Below are 20,745 nucleotides of genomic sequence, written 5' to 3'. Positions count from 1 at the left end.
AACATCGGAAAATCCTGTCCGAGGTCAACGGACCTTTGCATGGTCCCGCCCGCTATGATTCCCGTGGTGGGTGGGATGGGAGTGGCAGGGGTTTGGTGGATGAAGAGATGAAGAGGTTGCAGTGGTGGGAGGATTGGAGAGGCAGGGTGATAATGGGTGATGTAGTCCAAGCCCTCCGTATACACAGGATCTGACCAGATGAGGAGGATCGCAACAAACACCTCCAGATGCTGAAAGATGCCCTCATAAGAACAGAATATGGCACTCGACTCATCGATCAACAGTTCTGACGCACCACAGCAAAAAACCGCACCGACCTCCTCAGAAGACAAACACGGGACACGGAGGGCAGAGTACTCTTCGTCGTCCAGTACTTCCCCAGAGCGGAGAAGCTACGACATCTTCTCCGGAGCCTTCAACATGTCATTGATGAAGACGAACATCTCGCCAAGGCCATCCCCACACCCCCACTTCTTGCCTTCAAACAACCACACAACCTCAAACAGACCATTGTCCACAGCAAACTACCCAGCCTTCAGGAGAACAGTGACCATGACACCACACAATCCTGCCACAGCAACCTCTGCAAGATGTGCCAGATCATCGACACGGATACCATCATCCACCAGATACACGGTACATAGTCTTGCAACTCAGCCAATGTTGTCTACCTGATACGCTGCAGGAAAGGATGTCCCGAGGCATGGTACATTGGGGAGACCATGCAGATGCTACGACAACGGATGAATGAACACCGCTTGACAATCACCAGGCAAGAATGTTCTCTTCCTGTTGGGGAACACTCCAGTGGTCACGGGCATTCGGCCTCTGATCTTCAGGTAAGCGTTCTCCAAGGCGGCCTTCACGACACACGACAATGCAGAGTTGCTGAGCAGAGACTGATAGCCAAGTTCCGCACACATGAGGATGGCCCCAACCGGGATCTTGGGTTCATGTCACATTATCTATAACCCCCCACGATTTGCCTGGGCTTGCAAAATCTCACTAACTCTCCTATCTGGAGACAATACACATCTCTTTAACCTGTGCTTAACGCTCTCTCCACTCACATTGTCTGTACCTTCAAGACTTGATTACCTATAAAGATTCGCATTCCAACCATTATTTTGTAAATTGAGTTTGTGTCTTTATATGCCCTGTTTGTGAACAGAACTCCCACTTACCTGACGAAGGAGCAGCGCTCCAAAAGCTAGTGGCTTTTGCTACCAAATAAACCTGTTGGACTTTAACTTGGTGTTGTGAGACTTCTTACTGATGTAGTCTAAAGCAGTGAATTGGGTAGGTTAGCTATAACTATGATATGATGATTTGATTGGGACATATAATGAAATGGAGAAACTGGGAAAAAAAGGTGTAAGAAAGAAGTGTCATCCATAAGCTAATTTGCATTGAGGCCTGGGGTGTTGACATGCTGTTCTGCAGCAATGTGTGAATCACAAAGCACTTAGCACCAAAGGTTACTTCTGGATAAGATCTATGAATTACAGATTCAAACTGTTAGGGGAAATGTTAGGAGAGATTGATACCTATGGAAATCTTAGGCTCAGAACGTATAAGTTTACCTGAAGGGAATCTTTGACTGGTTGCCTGTGTTTTGATCTTCACTCTGCACCAAGATAATCAGAGTGTGGCCAGGCAGGGAGCAATACTTGAAACTTCCCATGAATGAGGCACTGCAGGATATTGATTTAAATGACCAAACTGGAATTTTAATTTGCTGCTACATATTTTGTAACTTAAATGGGCCATCCTGTGTTATCAGTGTCATGCCTTCTTGGACCGGGGGTTGGGGGGAGGTGGTCGGATGTTACTATGGTACTTGAGAGTCCTGAACAAAAAAGCGCTTAATAAAGTGGGGTATGCTTAAAAAATGCTCAGGCTATGTCATTTCACTTCCAAATTTGAATACAGCTAATGGTGTGTTTTGATCTTTCAGTTTTCAAGTGTAGAATGGATATTTTTCCTTTCAATCTATTTTCAGAGCAATTTTGCAGAAAACAGTGGTACTGGTGAACTGTCATCATTAATATTTCTGATTCATCTTACAGATTTCTTGCAAAGTTTTTTTTAAAAACTGCTTTTTACCCCAGGTAAAATGTCCTCACTTTGATTCTAATCCATAAGTCATACTAATATGTACAAAAATGATTTTCTTTTAAAAGAATGCCCTGATCTTGGGCAAGTGTGACCAAAATGAAATATCTTTGTTTCTGTTAGTTTATTGATAGGCTTCTTTAATGTTGGTCAGAGTGGATACGAGTGGTTTCCGTTAACTGGTCTACAAGGAAAAAGAATATGTACTTCTCTCAGACAGTCCCAATGTCAGCTAATGTGCATCTTGAGCCCTGCTTCCTCCCAGACAGTAGAGCTAAAATGTTCATTGTTTAAATGGCCAAAGTTTTCATTTTGAAGCTTCTGAAACATTAGGCTACAGACCTGGTCCTCAATTGTCTCAGGATATTACAAAGTGGCAGCCTGCCTATTTAATGAAAGAATTTCATTGATTGATGTCTTTTGCTCAGACTTGCTGTTGCAGGATGAAAAGGAAGAAGGTTGATGTTAGGCGACAGTGTTTAGATAGACAATTCTGTTGCCAGAAGTCTCTGACAGGAGGTTTATCTGGGGTCGTCTAAGTCCAGCAAGTCCGTCTAAAACAAGCAGAAATTTTGCTTCACTATATCAAAGTTGATGAGTACCTTTGTTTAAAAGCAAGGCAGAATCCAATGGCAGCAGTGGTATGTCTGAGAGTGGGATTTTCTGCATCCCTCACCCCACTGCCATGGTATGTTTTCTGGCAGCGGAGGCGGTATGCCATTGACCACTGGGATCTTTAGGCCTCGTTGATGTTTACGGCATTTTGTATGGCTTGTCCACCCCGCTGCCGGGGACCCCACCTCGAGGGGTCACCTTTGGCAGGATCGATCAATCCGCTGGCGGGAGGGGCTGGAAAATCCTGCCTTGACTCTTCCATTGTGAATCAAACATCAACAAGGACCTTAGAATAGCATCACTGTATGAACTGTGGCAGCCTTTAAAACCCTCCCACTATATAGGACTAAGCAGTTTATCCACTGGCACAATGATGACTGTGGACACGGCACGGTGGTACAGTGGTTAGCACTGCTGCCTCACAGTGCCAGGGACCCGAATTTGATTCCTGGCTTGGGTCACTTTCTGTGAGGAGTCTGCATGTTCTCCCCGTGTCTATGTGGGTTTTCTCCGAGTGCTCCGGTTTCCCCCGACAGTCCAAATGACATGCTGGTTAGGTGCATTGGTCATGCCAAATTCTCCATCAGTGCACCCGAACAGCTACGGAGTGTGGTGGGTAGGGATTTTCACAGTAAATTCATTGTAGTGTCAATGTAAGCCTACTTGTGACCCTAATAAATAAACTTTAAAAACTGATATCATGTCCTGTTAGACTGTTAGATGCAGAGTCCTGTTGGACTTCTTCCTCTACATCAGACTATTCTCCAAAGGAAGAAAAATGGGAAGATCTGAAAGCAACAACAATTATCTATCAATTTCAATTGATTGTACGTGGATCAGAACAGGATCAGACTCGGCCTTAAGTTAAAACAGAAAACTTGTGTTAACATAACCCAACAACTTTGACATTTTAATTCTGACATGGAAGTAATGACCACATGGGATAAATAACAAAGGACACCTGCAGAGCTGTTTCTGGGTAAGACGTCAATGCCACAGGAAAGGAGGGGAGAATTTATAGGGGAAAAAGAATTGAAAAACAACTGTGGTTTTAAGAATGACAGCAGGTAGCACAACCAGTTTTATTTGAAAGTGAGCCAGAATCCTTGGTCCTCTGCTATTTGTGATTTTTATTAATGACTTAGAGGAGGGGGCTGAAGGGTGGATCAGTAAATTTGCTAATGACACCAAGATTGGTGGAGTAGTGGATGAGGTGGAGGGCTGTTGTAGACTGCAAAGAGACATAGATAGGATGCAAAGCTGGGCTGAAAAATGGCAGATGGAGTTTAACCCTGATAAACATCAGGTGATTCATTTTGGTAGGACAAATTTAAATGTGGATTACAGGGTCAAAGGTAGGGTTCTGAAGACTGTGGAGGAACAGAGAGATCTTGGGGTCCATATCCACAGATCTCTGAAGGTTGCCACTCAAGTGGATAGAGCTGTGAAGAAGGCCTATAGTGTGTTAGCTTTTATTAACAGGGGGTTGGAGTTTGAGAGCCGTGGGGTTATGCTGCAACTGTACAGGACCTTGGTGAGACCACATTTGGAATATTGTGTGCAGTTCTGGTCACCGCACTATAAGAAGGATGTGGAAGCGCTGGAAAGAGTGCAAAGGAGATTTACCAGGATGCTGCCTGGTTTGGAGGGTAGGACTTATGAGGAAAGGTTGAGGGAGCTAGGGCTGTTCTCTCTGGAGTGGAGGAGGTTGAGGGGAGACTTAATAGAGGTTTATAAAATGATGAAGGGGATAGATAGAGTGAACGTTCAAAGACTATTTCCTCGGGTGGATGGAGCTATTACAAGGGGGCATAACTATAGGGTTCATGGTGGGAGATATAGGAAGGATGTCTGAGGTGGGTTCTTTACTCAGAGAGTGGTTGGGGTGTGGAATGGACTGCCTGCAGTGATAGTGGAGTCAGACACTTTAGGAACATTTAAGCGGTTATTGGATAGGCACACATGGAGCACACCAGGATGATAGGGAGTGGGATAGTTTGATCTTGGTTTCAGATAAAGCTCGGCACAACATCGTGGGCCGAAGGATCTGTTCTGTGCTGTACTGTTCTATGTTCTAATCCATTGCCTGCAATGGCCTACCTAAGATAAATCTGACCTCTTCCAATAATGAACCAAACATCAACAAGGGATTAGAACAATTTCACTTCCTTCCATTATCTCATAACATGATTGTTATAAATAAATACTTTGCAATTCATTATAAAACATTTGGAGATTGAGATTATATCATTTACGCATGTACAGATTCAGAGTCAACTAACAGTACACTGTATAGGCTTAATGATGAGCATAAATAAATTTACATCAATAACTTGCTTTAGTTACTATTATTAATTCATGTCACAAGGCTAAGCTCCTTTATTTTTGAAAATATGGGGGGGTGTGGCGCTTCTCCCAAAAAAACTTCTAAGTGTCGATTTGCATAAAAACTGAAGTTTTTCAGCCAGAGTTTCAGAATGAATCTCCCACTCTCTGTGCATCACAGAATGCCCGAGCGTGAATCACATGAAAAATCAGTGGGCAGGCCTCTTCCCGCTAGAGAGGCAGGCAGCATATCAAATTGGCAAAGATTAGTGGGAAACTAGAGGATTGGAAAGTCTTTAAAAGTCAACGAAAGCCACAAAAAAAATAACGAAAAGTAAAATAGATTATGAGAGTAAGCTAGCTCAGAATATAAAAACAGACAGCAAAAGATTCTACAAATATACAAAAAGAAAAAGAGTCGCTAAAATATACTTTGGTCCTTTAGAGGATGAGAAGGGGGATTTCCAGAAGCATTTGACAAGGTGCCATACTCGAAATGTTGGCTCTATTCTCTCCCCACAGATGCTGTCAAACTTGCTGAGATTTTTCAACACTTTCTGTTTTTGTTTCAGATTCCAGCATCCACAGTATTTTGCTTTTATCACAGTATGTCTACAGTCTGTCTAAGAACCAAATCCCATCTGAAATGAGAAGCATCCAATCACAAAACAGTTAATTGGCCAGTTAAGGGTCTCAATAGACCTAAGGGTGTGCAGGCCTTACCCACCAACTGAATTACAGAAACATAGAAAATAAAAGCAGGAGTAGGCCATTCAGCCCCGAGCCTGCTCAGCCATTCACTATGATCATGGCTGATCATCAAATTCAATATCTTGATCCTGCCTTCCCCTCATATCCCCTTTAGCCCCAAGAGCCATGTCAAATTTCTCCTTGAAATCACGCAACATTTTGGCCTCAACTATTTTCTCTGGTAATGAATTCCACAGATTCCCCCTCTCTGGGCGAAGATATTTCTCCTCATCTCAGTTCTAAAGGTTTGCCCCTTATCCTCAAACTATAACCCCTAGTTCTGGACTCCCCCATCATCAGGAACATTCTTTCTGAATCTACGGGGGAACAGTTCAAAGGTGAGTGGTAAAGTGGTTCTGTTTTACGTGCCAACTCTCCCACCTGCAAATACACCAGCTGGGGTCATAAAATTACCCCCATCCCCCCACAACACCGCCCCCCTCCCCCCCCCCCCCCCCCCTCAGTGCGTGCAGTTCTTGCCATGCTTTCACAAGTCCTGCATCATTCTGGCTGTCAGAAATATAAGCGGAGATCAGAATTGCCTCACAAGGTGGCAAAGAGATTATGAATAGCTGTTATGCTGTAGTTTACAGCATTACTGCAGCAAATAGTGTTGTTCTCTGCCAGTGATCACCTGGCACACGGCCATGAATCGAGTAAAATTATTTTCTGTTTATGAATGGCATGTCATTGAGCGCAGGGGTGTGAATGACAATATGGGTGCAATCAATAATTCCTCGAAAAGGTAGCAGTGTAAACATTTTTCCCTGATGCTGTAATTCCACACCGAACTGGTAGTATGTGCCTACATGACGGAATAAGGTATCTGTGACCTTAAGTGATGTAGCCGTGACTAGTAAACTGAGTGACATGACATATATACCTGGCAGTTGACTGCAATGACCCATTGCCTGGTTTAGTGCGCAGTTAAGACTGATTTTCTCTGTTCCTTGTGTTATTTGGATGCTGCAGTGTCCTCTTGCTGCAGGCAGTACAGAGCTGCATGCTGAACTTCTCTGCAATCGGGTCATGCGGTCACCCAGTGCTTGCATGTATTGTGTCACCCCGTTTCCTGAGCATTACTAAGGCCACAGAGGTCTGATTCAACCAAGCAAACATGTACATCAATTTCTGTCAAACAGACGCTGCTCCCATAGAGGTTCAGTCACCACTCCACTGTATGTCAGTTAACTGCAGTCATCAGTGCAGAGTCAGATATTGCCTTCTGACTGCACAAAATATGTGATGAAGGGTGAGTAAGAAATAATAGGAAAAAACAATTTTTAAAATGCCAATAGTCATTTGCATTCTCAATGTTTTTATGTGCACAGATATTCAACATGGGGAAACTTTCTTGGGAACTTCAATAACCGTAGGAAAAACAATATTAAAATGCATTCCTGAAATGTCCTTATTTTTACGCACAATTAATGCTGTGTTCTCACTGGAAAAATTACCGGGCTATAATGGCATTTTTCAACTGATGGAAAAAAAATATTGGGTAAGCATAGCTCTTAACTTTCAATCATTCATGGGATGAATTATTCAAACATAGAATTGTCAATAATATATAATCTGTGATGCAAAACCTTTCCAAATCCTATTTAAATAGCAGGTTTCATTTCCAAACCTGGATTTTAAATGGCACTATCCGACACTGTTTAATTTAGATACAGAGTGTCATGATAGAAGGAACTGTTCAAGTGAAACAATGAAGCCAGCAGCATAATCATTTTAATAAATACAATCCCCATAGTTGTCTTAACTGTACATTCAGTATGGGTTGCTTGCTATCTTGCATGAGTATGAAAGGAAATTTTAGCTCCACAGCTCATTCATCATGTTTCCATTCAACTTCATAACTGCTTTCATTGCCAAATGCACATGGTATTTTGTTCAGAGGGAAATTATTTTGGGGATAAAGAGAGATTAATTTTGAATGATTTTTTGACAAACTATAGTTGGCATGTTTCTGATTCAACAAACATCTTCTTCAATTTTTCCTTCAGAATGAAGCAACCTCCAAAATTAAAAGGAAAACACATGAAATCTGTATAGGAGCCAAGAACTCAAAGAATAATTGCACATTATGGCTGATTTGATTTTGGAACATCTCCAAATATTTGGGATTATGAAGAAAGCTTAAAGCTTAAAGCTCTGTTGTAGGAAGAAGGGAGCTAAGAGGGACCCCATGGAAGGACATACAAGATTGATTAGTAAAGATCAGGTAAACTCAGAATATTATTTCAATCTAAGACAGGTGGCACGGTGGCACAGTGGTTAGCGCTGCTGCCTCACAGCGCCAGGGACACGGGTTCAATTCCCGATTGGGTCACTGACTGTATGGAGTCTGCACATCCTTCGTGTGTCTGCATGGGTTTCCTTTAGATGTTCTGGTTTCCTCCCACAGTTTGAAAGGCATGCTGGTTAGGTGCACTGGCCATGCCAAATTCTCCCTCAGTGTACCCGTACAGGTATCAGAGTGTGGCAACTAGGGGATTTTCATAGTAACTTCATTGCAGTGTAAATGTAAGCCTACTCGTGACGCTAATAAATAAAATAAACTAAGGTGAATCAGAGAGCATAAATTTACGAGTCATTAATGGCTAGAATAGTCAGTTAACAGGCATTGTTACTGGGATGTGAAGGTGTAGCTGAATGCAATAATGGAAGAGTGAGGATGCAAGGGATGAGTTTTCAGATACCACATGGCCTTTTTACATCCCTGATATTTTTTGATAGTAAAATGTAATTGATAGTGGTTTGCTCTTAAACTCTGTTTTACAATTCTTATGATCAAAGCAATTTTACACAGGTACTAAAACATACAGCAGTTGTGTTATGATACTAAATAGTTCTCCAGTCAGATGTGAAATATTTGGTGACTATTCAAGTGCATTACCCCTATTAAGGTAAAGATACATTAAAATTGTTATTAAAACAATGTGTCAACTTATATTCCAAGGGACCCAAGCAAAACAACTCACTTTAATGAAACTTTCATTTCAAATCAACTAATACAGATAAAACATGGGCAGTATCATAGACTTTGTAGACAGCGACTCGGGTATTACAATCTTTGCTTCTCCCAAGCTTCTCATGTTCTTGGTTCATTAGCAGTTTCCACAAGCATTGCAAGTCCCTCATGAACCAAAACTTCACATTTATTTTCTGCTGTGTGTAGGTTTACATGCGGTATTTCAACAAGTCACTTTGAACCATCTCTTGCAGAAAACACCCGGCTGCTCAGCACTTTTCCCCATCACCTCTCGAAGAATTAAATAACACGTCATGAGAAACACCAGCACCTAAAACCACTTGATGTATCTTATCTTTCTTTCCTATTCTTTGTAACCTTGTGCTAAGAGCCTAGGGAATTAAAAAAATATTGTTGAGCTTACTATATAGTTGAGATCAGTCCTCAGAACTTAGATCCGTAATCTATTAGGATTTGTGCACTGTTATTCAGCTTTTAATTTAAACACCTCGCAAGCATTTCAGTTCAATGAGACAAGAACAGTAATCGACTTTTTAATTCATTCAATACTTCCGATATCAACTCAAACTTAAACAGTTGAACTCATTAACTGTTTTACTGAACTTTGACACATAACTGAAAATCAATGCTCAACTGAACCTTAACTGCCCATTAACAGTATGGTGGCACAATGGTTAGCACTGTTGCCCCTCAGCACCAGGGACCCGGGTTCAATTCCGGCTCTGGGCCACTATCGGTGTGGAGTTTGAACATCTCCCCGTGTCTCCGTGGGTTTCCTTGGGGTGCTCTGGTTTCCTCCCACAGTCCAAAGATGTGTGGGTTAGGTTGATTGGTCATGGCAAACTGACCCTAGTATCAGGGGGATTAGCAGGGTAGATATGTGGGTTACAAGAATAGGGCCTGGATGGTGGTCGGTGCGGACTCGATGGGCTGAATGGCCTCCTTCTGCACTGTAGGGATTCTATTTAACTGAACATTAACTTTAATTATTTAACTGAAAATAGATATAACCGAGTTTAGGGAAAACCTTGGCCAAGAAATATCCCTAATGTAGAATCTATCTTCTTCTTTGACGAAAATTCCATCAGGGTACATGTCTTATGATGGTTAGTCTCTATAGAGTTGTCGCTGGCAAACCAAGAACTGCAGTGACTTTTATCCACAAATCCTCCATTTGCTTCCACAAGATTCTCTGTCATTCAGCCAACTGTGTAACCAGAAAGCGATCACATGGCTTGAGCATCCACTGAAATTACTTGTATGCCGCCATTATGCATAGTTCACATGATATGTACCACACAATGACCACAATGTCTGTGTCAGTAGACAACTTCCCTTATTTGACCAACACCGGAAGCTTCAGGTCACAGCTCCCAGACCAGAGTAACTTTACCAAGAGCAACTTGACGACCTGCATCTAGTTTTAATTATAAGTTGACCAAAAATCCCGGCATGCTTAACTCTCAGCCAGAAAAGCCATTTTAAAGCCACTATTGCCATTATTGCTGTTAACTCATTGTTGTAGCCATTCCTTCTCAGTCTACAGTACTATTACCTAAAAGATCAACTGCTAATAGGCAATGTTAAGATCTTAATAACCTACTTTGATTCTATAAATGTTGCTCATAATAATCTTAGATGAGGGATGGGAAAGAAATAATTTATTTGTTTAGTGAATACAGAATCCCTAAGCCAAGCAGTTCCTTCCAGTCCTGCTGTGTTGAGTGTGGAGAGGCCTCTGTTGAGTCTGTGGATTGGACACTCTGATGTGATGCATAGTTTGCTGTCTCCCATTGGCACCTAATGCCCCATCTATGGAGGTTGGCCAAGCAGGGGCTGTGGCTGCTCCTGATCCTGTTGAGGGTGGACCACTCTTTCCTTGGAAGGTTGTAACCAGGAAGCTGTTGGGTTGAGTTGGAGACCAGTTACTTGTTTGTAATGTCCAGTGATTCCCATTCATTTGTCCAGGTGGAGTTTGCATTGAAGTCCTGTGTGGGAGGGTTTTTCCAGATTGGCCTTCTTGATGGGAATTGTACCTTGGGTGGGCTGAATAGATTAGCATGAAGTGGCAGCTGGGGGGCATTGCAAACATTTTCTATCGTTCTGTGGGTCGATGGATATGTAGAGGAGTGATGTTTACCAGGGCAGTGAGCCAAGGGAGTGATGTTGAGCGTAGGGAGCAATGAATCAGCGTTCATGCTGCAGCACCCCTGCCAGTATCCAGGCTTGCCTGGGGAAGCTAATGATTCTACTGGCAGACTAAATTCCAAAGGAAGCTTTATGAGAAGAGGAATCCTAACCAAAATCCCAAAGCCAAAAGGAATGAAAGAAGTCCCAAATGTATGGCACAACTTGACCTTAAAACCAAACCATGTAATTTTCATGTGAACAAAATTACAATAAATACACAAAATATTGTTGGTTCCAATTAATATGCTTTATTTATTTGAACAAATTCTGAATTTGGGCTCTCCTGTGGGTAAATCTACTATTCAGTCGTACAATTCCAAACTCCCAATTTTGATTTTTTGGTTAGCTTATCTCTTATCAGTAGGAATTTGGAGAGCTACAGTTGCCTGTATTTCCCATATGTTGAAGAATGAAGCAATGAGCTGGCGTTCATACTTTCAATCATTATCTGTATTGGAAGGTGTAGATGTGAATGAAGAAACAATCAGTTTCAAAGTGATAACAGGGTCAACCTACCAATCACATGCTCACAGTAAAAACCACCCTCTAAGAGATGATAAATCAGAGATCTATCCATTGGAGGATATAACACTGTAGTGCCAATTATTTAACCCCTATTTTCCTTCGCATATGATTCCTCATTCAGGGTTAGTGAACTTATCTTAATAAGACAAAATACCAATACTGGAAACATGAAATAAAAGTAAAATATTCTGAAAATATACAACAGATTAGACAGCATCTGCAAAGTGAGGAAAGGCTGGTCAATGTTTTGGGTGTAGACCCAACATTAGACCCAACAGGGGTGACACTGTGGCACATTGGTAGCACTGCTGCCTCACAGTGCCAGGAACGCAGGTTCGATTCTGGCCTTTGTCACTGTCTGTGTGGAGTCTGCATGTTTTCCCTGTCTCTGCGTGGGTTTCCTCTGGATGCTCCGGTTTCCTCCAACAGTCCAAAAATGTGCAGGTTAAGTTGATTGGCAATACTAAAATTGACCCTAATGTCAGGGGGATTAGCAGAGGAAATGTGTGGGGTTACGGTAATAGGGCCTGGGTGGGATTGTGGTTGGTGCTGATTTGATGGGCCGAGTGGCCTCCTTCTGTACTGTAGGGATTCTAGAAAATGTTTTGTTCTGACACTTGAGAAATTGATCTGCTTTAGAAAGAATCAACCTGCAGCCTTTCCTCATTTTGCAATGTCTTCCTGACACTAAGGGGCTATTGAGCATGGTCAATCAACCTAACCATTCACTCCTGAAGTTGGTTATAACAAAGTTTTAATTTTTAAAAGATTGTGATTTTTTTTCAGTAAGGTATCTACTTGACTGTACGTAAAGCTATGTGGAGAAATACACCAACTAGATCTCTTGAGTTAACATGTAGGCGGCACGGTAGCACAGTGGTTAGCACTGCTGCTTCACAGCTCCAGGGTCCCGGGTTCGATTCCCGGCTCGGGTCACTGTCTGTGTGGAGTTTGCACATTCTCCTTGTGTCTGCGTGGGTTTCCTCCGGGTGCTCCGGTTTCCTCCCACAGTCCAAAGATGTGCGGGTTAGGTTGATTGGCCAGGTTAAAAATTGCCCCTTAGAGTCCTGGGATGCGTAGGTTAGAGGGATTAGTGGGTAAAATATGTGGGGGTAGGGCCTGGGTGGGATTGTGGTCGGTGCAGACTCGATGGGCCGAATGGCCTCCTTCTGCACTGTAGGGTTTCTATGATTTCTATGTAAAGACTTAGGTCGGAATCTTATCATGCCGGTGGGATTTTCCCATCCTGCTGCAGTGAATGGAGATTTGGCTGGCCACCAAATTCTCCGGCCTTGCTGCAGCGCGAGTGTGGTGTGAACGGAAGGTAAGATTGTGCCCCTCATTTTATTGTTACAAACTTGCTCAGATAAAAGACTCATTTAAAAGGTAATCCCACAATATACAGGCATGCATGCTAGCGTGCAAAATGGAACAAGTAACAAGGTGGAGGAGGTGGAATTGATAAGGGTTAATGACTATAAGAAAAAGAAGAAATATACATTCCAATATTCCTTCAGTGCTTGAAATTCCAGGGGTGCTGCAGCTGACATATTCTCTTTGAAACTGTAACCTGTCTTTTTCCAAAGTGAATGCTATGACACTTGAAAATTCTTTTGATTAAATTTCTCTATCTCTGTCATGTATTCCAAACGTAACAGAGACATCATCTGACCATGAAGATAGCAGGGAGAGTGGGATGATGTTACATTTCTCAGTCTTCTCCTGGGTGTTATTGGTGAATTCTGCAGACTCTTATTTTACTGCAACAACCAGACAAGCTTATTATCATAGATTTATAATCATAGATTTTCACTTGAGGGGTTCCAATCAGGTGGCAGCTTTTTTTGTATTCATTCGTGGGACATAGACATCACTGGCTAGCCAGCATGTATTTCCCATCCCTTGTTTCCCTTGAGAAGGTGGTGGTGAGCTGCCTTCTTGAAACGCTGCAGTCCACGTGCTGTTAGGGAGGGAATTCCAGGATTTTGACACAGCGACTGCGAAGGAACGGTGATATATTTCCAAGTCAGGATGGTGAGTGGCTTGGAGGAGAACTTGCAGGTGGTGGTGTTCCCATGTACCTGCTGCCTTTGTCCCTCGAGGTGGAAGTGGTCGTGGGTTTGGAAGGTGCTGTGTAATGAACTTTGGTGGATTTCTTCAGCGCATCTTGTAGATAGTACACACTGCTGCTACTGAGCGTTGGTGGTGGAGAGATTGAATGTTTGTAGATGAGATGCTAATCAAGTAGGCTGCTTTGTCCTGGGTGGTGTCAAACTTCTTGAGTGTTGTTGGAACTGCACCCATCCAGGCAAGTGGGCAGTATTCCATCACACTCCTGACTTTTGCCTTGTAGATGTTGAACAGGCTTTGAGGAGTCAGATGGTGACAGTATTCCAAGCTTCTGACCTGCTCTTGTAGCCACTGTGTTTATGTGGCGAGTCCAGTTAAGTTTTTGGTCAATAGTAACCTCAAGGATGTTGACAGTGGGGGATTCAGTGATGGTAACACTGTTGAATGTCAAGGGGCAGTGGTTAGAGTGTTTCCTATTGGTAATGGTTATTGTCTGGCATTTGTGCGGCATGAATGTTACTTGCCACTTATCAGCCCAAGCCTGGATATTGTTGCATTACTATTGGCACACAATGGAGGACAATCCATATTGGCAAAGGAACGTTGATGTCCCATTGTCAAAGCTATCTAGTTGCCATCAAAACAGATAGGGGTTCCTCAGCACCCTCCTTACATAATGAGCTTTGTTAGTCCTTCCTTGTTCCTGGCAGTTTCTGGAATAAGGAAATCTGGTGGCCTATTGTCTTACGTTTTTCAGAGAGTTCAAACGATGGCAGGTGTGAAGTCCATCGGGTGAATTGTCTCGCCAAGTCCCCTGGTGATCCATGTTCAGAACTTCTAGAAACCGAGACAATTTGTAGGTTGTTGACAGCTGCAGCTGCTTTAAAACAGCGTTTTTGCAGTTCCAGCTGTTTCTTTTCATTAAAAAGAACACAGTGCAAGGTATTAACAAAGAGAACAAAGAAAATTTCAGCACAGGAACAGGCCCTTCGGCCCTCCAAGCCTGCACCGATCATGCTGCCTGTCAGATCTAAAACCCCCTACCGTTCCAGGGACCATGTCCCTCTATTCCCATCCTATTCATGTATTTGCCCCTTAAAAGTCTCTATCGTATCTGCTTCCACTACCTCCCCCGACAGCGAGTTCCAGGCAGCCACCACCCTCTGTGTTAAAAACTTGCCTCGTACATCTCCTTTAAACCTTGCCCCTCGCACCTTAAACCTATGCCCCCTAGCAATTGACTCTTCCACCCTGGGAAAAAGCTTCTGACTATCCACTCTGTCCATGCCCATACGCCAGCCTTTGAAACTAATAATTAATATTCCACATTGCACACAACACATCATGGTGGGAATTGTGAAAGGGCTTGCTAACACAAGGTTAACGATGTCCATCTTCTTAATCACCAACATAAGTTTGGAAAGTTTTCTCCAATGTCTAATTTTACACATTGCTTGAACAAGTTATCAATGGTTACGTAGGACCAATGACCAGATGATAAATAAAATGTAAAAAAAAACTAATCGAGTAGTTTCCACTTTGCAATTATGGGCAAATGCTGAATTCAAGATGAATTTGTGTAATTGATTATTTATTTGGATTCACACTGCTGGATGTTATGTGAAAACAATGCAGTGGAAGTTTGAGTAGAGCTGGAACCTGGTGTGAAGCAGGCAATGAGTCAGACTTTACTCCCAGTCAGGCAAAATCTGAATGTAAGAATTCTCCTTGTTTTCATAACTCTCCATGATCTTACCCCTCACTATCTCTGTAATCTCCTTCAGCCCCACAATCCTCTGAGATCTTTGTGCTCCTCAAAAGCTGGTCTCTTGAGCATTCCCAATTTTAACTGCTCCACCATCGGCAGTCATTCCTTTTCTTCCACTGGCTCTAAGTTCTGGAAAGCCCTCTGCAAACCTCTCTACCTCACTTTCCTCCTTTAGCACATGCCTTAAAATCTACTTCTTTAACCAAGCTTTTGCTAATCTGAACTAACATCTCCTTTATGTGCCGTGGCCATACTTTGTTTCATAATGCCTCTGTGAAATGCCTTGCGATTATTCATTGCATTAAAGGCGCTACCTAAATATGAGTTGTTATTGCACACCCGATCAGCCAAAGTGGCTGCATAAGTGAAATTGATGCCTGATTTGATTAAGTTGGTATGGTTGGTGCTACAACATGTGGTTTAATTACTTTCCATTTCAGCAGCCTTTCCAAAGCAAAGCCACAGAAGCTCCTCATTATGTTGAGTTAGATGTTTGATTCATAGAATTTCATGAAATCCCTGCAGTGCAGAAGGAGGCCATTCGGTCCATTGAGTCGACACCAACAACAATCCCACCTCATGCCCTAACCCCACACATTTACCCCGCTAATCCCTCTAACCTATACATCCCGGGACACTAAGGAGCAATTGAGCATGGCCAATCAACCTAACCCACGCATCTCTGGACTGTGGGAGGAAACCTGAGCACCTGGAGAAAACCCACGCAGTCACAGGGAGAATGTGCAAACTCCACACAAACAGTAACCCAAGCTGGGAATTGAACCCGCGGTTCCTGATTGGTTTGATTCTGAGCATCCACCTGCTTTAAGCAATTGTATGCGAATGGTCCGACCCTTCTAAAAAGTTGCTTTATAAAGATTGGCCCGAAAGCCAAGCAGGAGTCCACCACAAACCTAGAAAGACAAATCAGAAACTTTTCTGAAAGCAGCTGATGGCCCCTTTAACTAAAAGCAAAATCCTGCAGATGCTCCAAACCTGAAATAAAAATAGAAAATGCTTATCAAATCTGGCAGCAGCTGCGGAGAAAGAAACAAAGTTTTTGCTGTTTCAGTCAGTGACCTTCCATCAGAACTGATGAAACGTCAGGGATCTGAAATGTTGCCTGAATTTTGCTGACTATGTGGAGACAGGGTTGAAGACAGTGAAGCTAGGAAAATAATGGAGGAAGATGCATCAGGACAACTCCGCAACATATCCAACCTTTGGGAACTTTCCGAGGTAGACTGGGAATTAGGTCAGCTGCCAGTCCATGGAGGCAGGTAATCATTTGATGAAATTAAGGTCCCACTTAGGGTCTGTAGAAATGCATGAGTTCCAATGATCAGCGACCAAGGGCTTATAACAACAGTTTACTCACTAGCCTGAGCAGCTATTATTTGCCTGTACTCTGCACTCAGGGGAGAAGTCCTGCACTTTCATCACATGACCTCTTAATAATTGTCTCCATGTGACCACTCGATCTACATCTTTCCTGTTTAAGCTTGGACAACTAGTGGTACTGAGATGTAACAGTGTGAGGGAACAGTGTGTTGCAGTCAGAGATGCTGTGAACCTTTCTAGGAAGAGTGTCCTCTCAGTCAGAGTTGCAGTGAAGCAGTCTGGGAAGACCTGCTCCCCACCCACTTTTCCGCTCCCCCACCCCCACCCTCACCCCCATCCTCCCCACTGCCTCCACTGCAGTCAGGCAGCCAGCTTAACCCGGTCAAAATCACCCAAACCAACATGGTGGTTGTTGCACTTTTGAAGGAGATTGCGAGCCGGGGTCCAAGCCCTGAAATCTATCACCCGAACATCAATTCACCAATTGTACAGCCAAAAGACTGCTCGAAACCAAATTGAATTTCCACCCCTATTGTGACTGGAGATATTTCCCCCTTCCTCTATCTAATATATTCAGGCTAAATACAACAGCATTACCACACTTCCAGCAGCATTGTGTGGAAATAAATCTCTCTAAGACAGCTATGCTTTCCGAAATGTTGTAATTTGTTGTGTGGAAGTAAAAAAAAATATTTTTTGCAGCTTTACTTCGCTGAAGAAGCTTCTGCGAAATACTTTCTAAAAGAAATCACTCAGATTTCAGTTTCAGTTAGATGGTGAGGTAGTTTGGCAGCGCACACAATCTCAGTGATTTAAACCTTAGTTACTGTCAGACTAAAAATAAATAATTGCTGACCAACCATGTTCTCAAGTAAAATTGTTCTAAAATAATCACCATAACAGCCAGAATTATGGCGATCGACCTCCATTATTGGCCATGGCTGATGTTGCTGTGGGATAAGTGCAGAAATGGCGACTGCAGAGAAGTTCATGCAGAGGTCACGTCTGTCAGGTCCATCAAAAAACGTTTGCCCTGGAGATCATTGAAAGATCTGGGTTATTACAGCCCATTAAGTTCATAAAATAGCTAATGTTGTTTGAGGTAGGGAAGATAGAAGAAATGAGTCAATAATCCTACGCACGTTACTTGCATGAAGCAAGCCTATAGAGACGGGCTGTCTTGGAAAATGCATTTACCTGGGGCAAAGGGTGTCAACATCTTTACTCTCACTTGGTGATTGCAGACACCGGTACGCTGACAGTTTAGATCTAGATTTAGATGCAACTTTTTAAAAAATCTATAACTTTACATGTCAAGCCAGAATGACTACATGAACAGTGGTAAGGTATTTACTCAGATTACGATTTTGTTAATTGCTAACACTTACATATTTAAAGTTTATGTATTGGTGTCACAAGTAGGCTTACGTTAACACAGCATTGATGTTACTGTGAAAAGCCCCTAGTCGCCACACTCCGGCGCCTGTTCGGAGACACTGAGGGAGAATTTAGCATGCCCAATGCATGTAACTAGCACATCTTTTGGACTGTGGGAGGAAACCGGAGCACCTGGAGGAAGCCATGCAGACACGGGGAGAACATGCAGACTCCACACAGACAGTGACTGAAGCTGGGAATCGAACACAGGTCCCTGGGGCTGTGAGGCAGCAGTGCTGACCACTTGGCCGCTGTGCCACCCCATATTTTTAGCATACTCGATTCATTATTCTAATTGAGACATCAATCTATTTATTTTTATGTACACTTAGAGCTTTATCAAAGGCTCTTTGTAGTCAGTGTTCACAGGCCTCATGGCACATGTTATGTCGACTTAGATGATAGTTAAGTTTTTATTCAGCTGTGATCTTGTCGTCACATCAAGCCAACCTGCACAATGACCTCAAGCCCCAGCAAACTGCCAATTTTCTATTTTAAATAATTAGCCTTTCATTCGATTTGTCTATCAGTCTGTACTAATTATGTTCCACGTGTACAGCAGGATTGCCAACACTGGTTTAAAGTAGTCCTGGAGGTTAGATCAAAGCACAGCTAATCGTGTAGAATCAGATCACATGGTATTTGCTGCAGTTTGCAAATGTTATCACATTTACCTTGCAAAGGTTGGGTCCCCTGTAACTGAGTGTCAGTGATGTTTTTTGTGTAACCAGCTGCCATGCAAGACATTCTGAGGACCAGGTGGTCAGGTTGCTGGCAGCAGAGCCAGGAGATTTATGGAAAAATCTTATCAAAAATTGTCAGAGAAAATTGGGGTGTTTCTCTCCAGGGAAACGTGCTGGTTTTCCTTCCAGATCTTACCACACTCTGCCAAAAAAAAACCCCCAGGGTGCTGTGCTGCACACCGACATACAGGGAGCGGTGCCAGAACATGCCGGCAAACCCCACTGCACAAAGATCGGGGTACGCCAATTCAAGGGGTATCCCAATCGGAACCTGAGTAAACCTTCTCCCCAGCCTATTGAAAGCCACTCCCCTGCTCTTGCTGCTGTTCCCTTCTCCTTTACTCACCTCTGGCCTAGGAGGTCTCGGAGACCGCCCTCTCCACCTCTGATCAGAGTTGGGACTTCTATACCCCCCCTGATCATCAACCCCTTCTGACCACCGCGCCGTCCCCCCCCCCCCCCCCCAACTCCCTGATTATCTGCATCTTCCCACATTCTCCCCCCCAACCCTGTACAATCTGAACCAACACACACCTCCAACAACACTCCCCTCAATGGTCATTGCTCCAGTGGGAGCTAGGGCCCAACTTTTGTCCCAAGGGGCAGTGACAGGGAACATTGCCAGGCCACTGCTTGGCCATGTCCCTCTCCTCCGGGGCTACACCTACCTTTACCTTACCAGTTAATCTTGGTGGGCTCAGGGATAATGGGTTTCAGGTGGTTCGTTATCGAGCCTAATTGACATCTTGTCGCTCGCAGATGAGCTCCCGTGTCAGACACTCACCACCCTCCTCAGTCCCCCTCCCACTGCTCACTTCATACCGGACAGCTTTCCTGCCACCAGGGATCAGACGTGTGGCTTCTCACGCGATTCTCCAGGCCCAGTCGCCATCTTGCCAACTCTAGTGGGCCCAGACACTAAGTTCCACCCATTGATATAACACACAGAAGAATTCACCACCACCATTCTATCAATCTTACAATCATTCTGATTGCCTTTCAGAGGAGTAAACATTGGAACGATTGTAGATTGGACTGGGTGTTAAAAAACAGGAAGAAAGAGTAAAGGTATGCTGTCCCTCCTGATAAGTTTGTATATTTGTTTTCAAAAAATAGTTTTGGATAAAGAGAATCATTCTCATCACATGGTATGATTGGACAGTTAAAGGAAAATGTCTAATTTTTAAAAAAAACAGAATACATTTGCAATCTGAGTGTGGAAAATTTATTCTACTGACAGGTAGTTTCTTGATAAAATTTAAATAATTTGGGATGTGATGCCTGCCAAGGAACATGCCTTCCAACATGGCTGCCAAGAGTGCTAATCCTGCGAGAGATGAACTTTTCTCCATATTTTCATGAGTGATATTATCGTGGTCCAGGTTACAAAGCACAACAGCTGGCCATGCATTAAAAACCACACCGATCCTTCAGGTAAACCTCATCATAAATGAATAGGTATCAGTAATAATCATGGTCTGCAACCAGGTTAAAACTCATATCAGACCGTTTGAGAAGATTGCCATGAATATTGGGCAGAATCCTGTGTTTGGATGATGAGGAGTCACTTAATCAGCATTCACTTCCATCCTGATTAAGTCTGCAGTGGACAGGCCTGTGGAAGCTCTTCCAGGCCCACTGTCAACTGAGGCTCTTTAATGGGAAATTGGTTCCCACTTAAGGGCCTCATCCGGTCATCATTGGTATTCACTCAGCAGCAGGCTGAGAACTCACTATGTGGGCTGCATGACAAGCAAACCTGTGTTGGGTAACATGCAAAGTCCTTGTGGGGCTGTTCCTTGTTCAAAAGCGCTCAGAGTATCCCGAAGTACTTTACAACAAATGAAGTATTTTGAAGTACAGTCACT

Source organism: Mustelus asterias, chromosome 4, assembly GCF_964213995.1.
Source record: "Mustelus asterias chromosome 4, sMusAst1.hap1.1, whole genome shotgun sequence".
NCBI classification, from domain to species: domain Eukaryota; kingdom Metazoa; phylum Chordata; class Chondrichthyes; order Carcharhiniformes; family Triakidae; genus Mustelus; species Mustelus asterias.
This window is presented reverse-complemented; position numbering follows the sequence as displayed.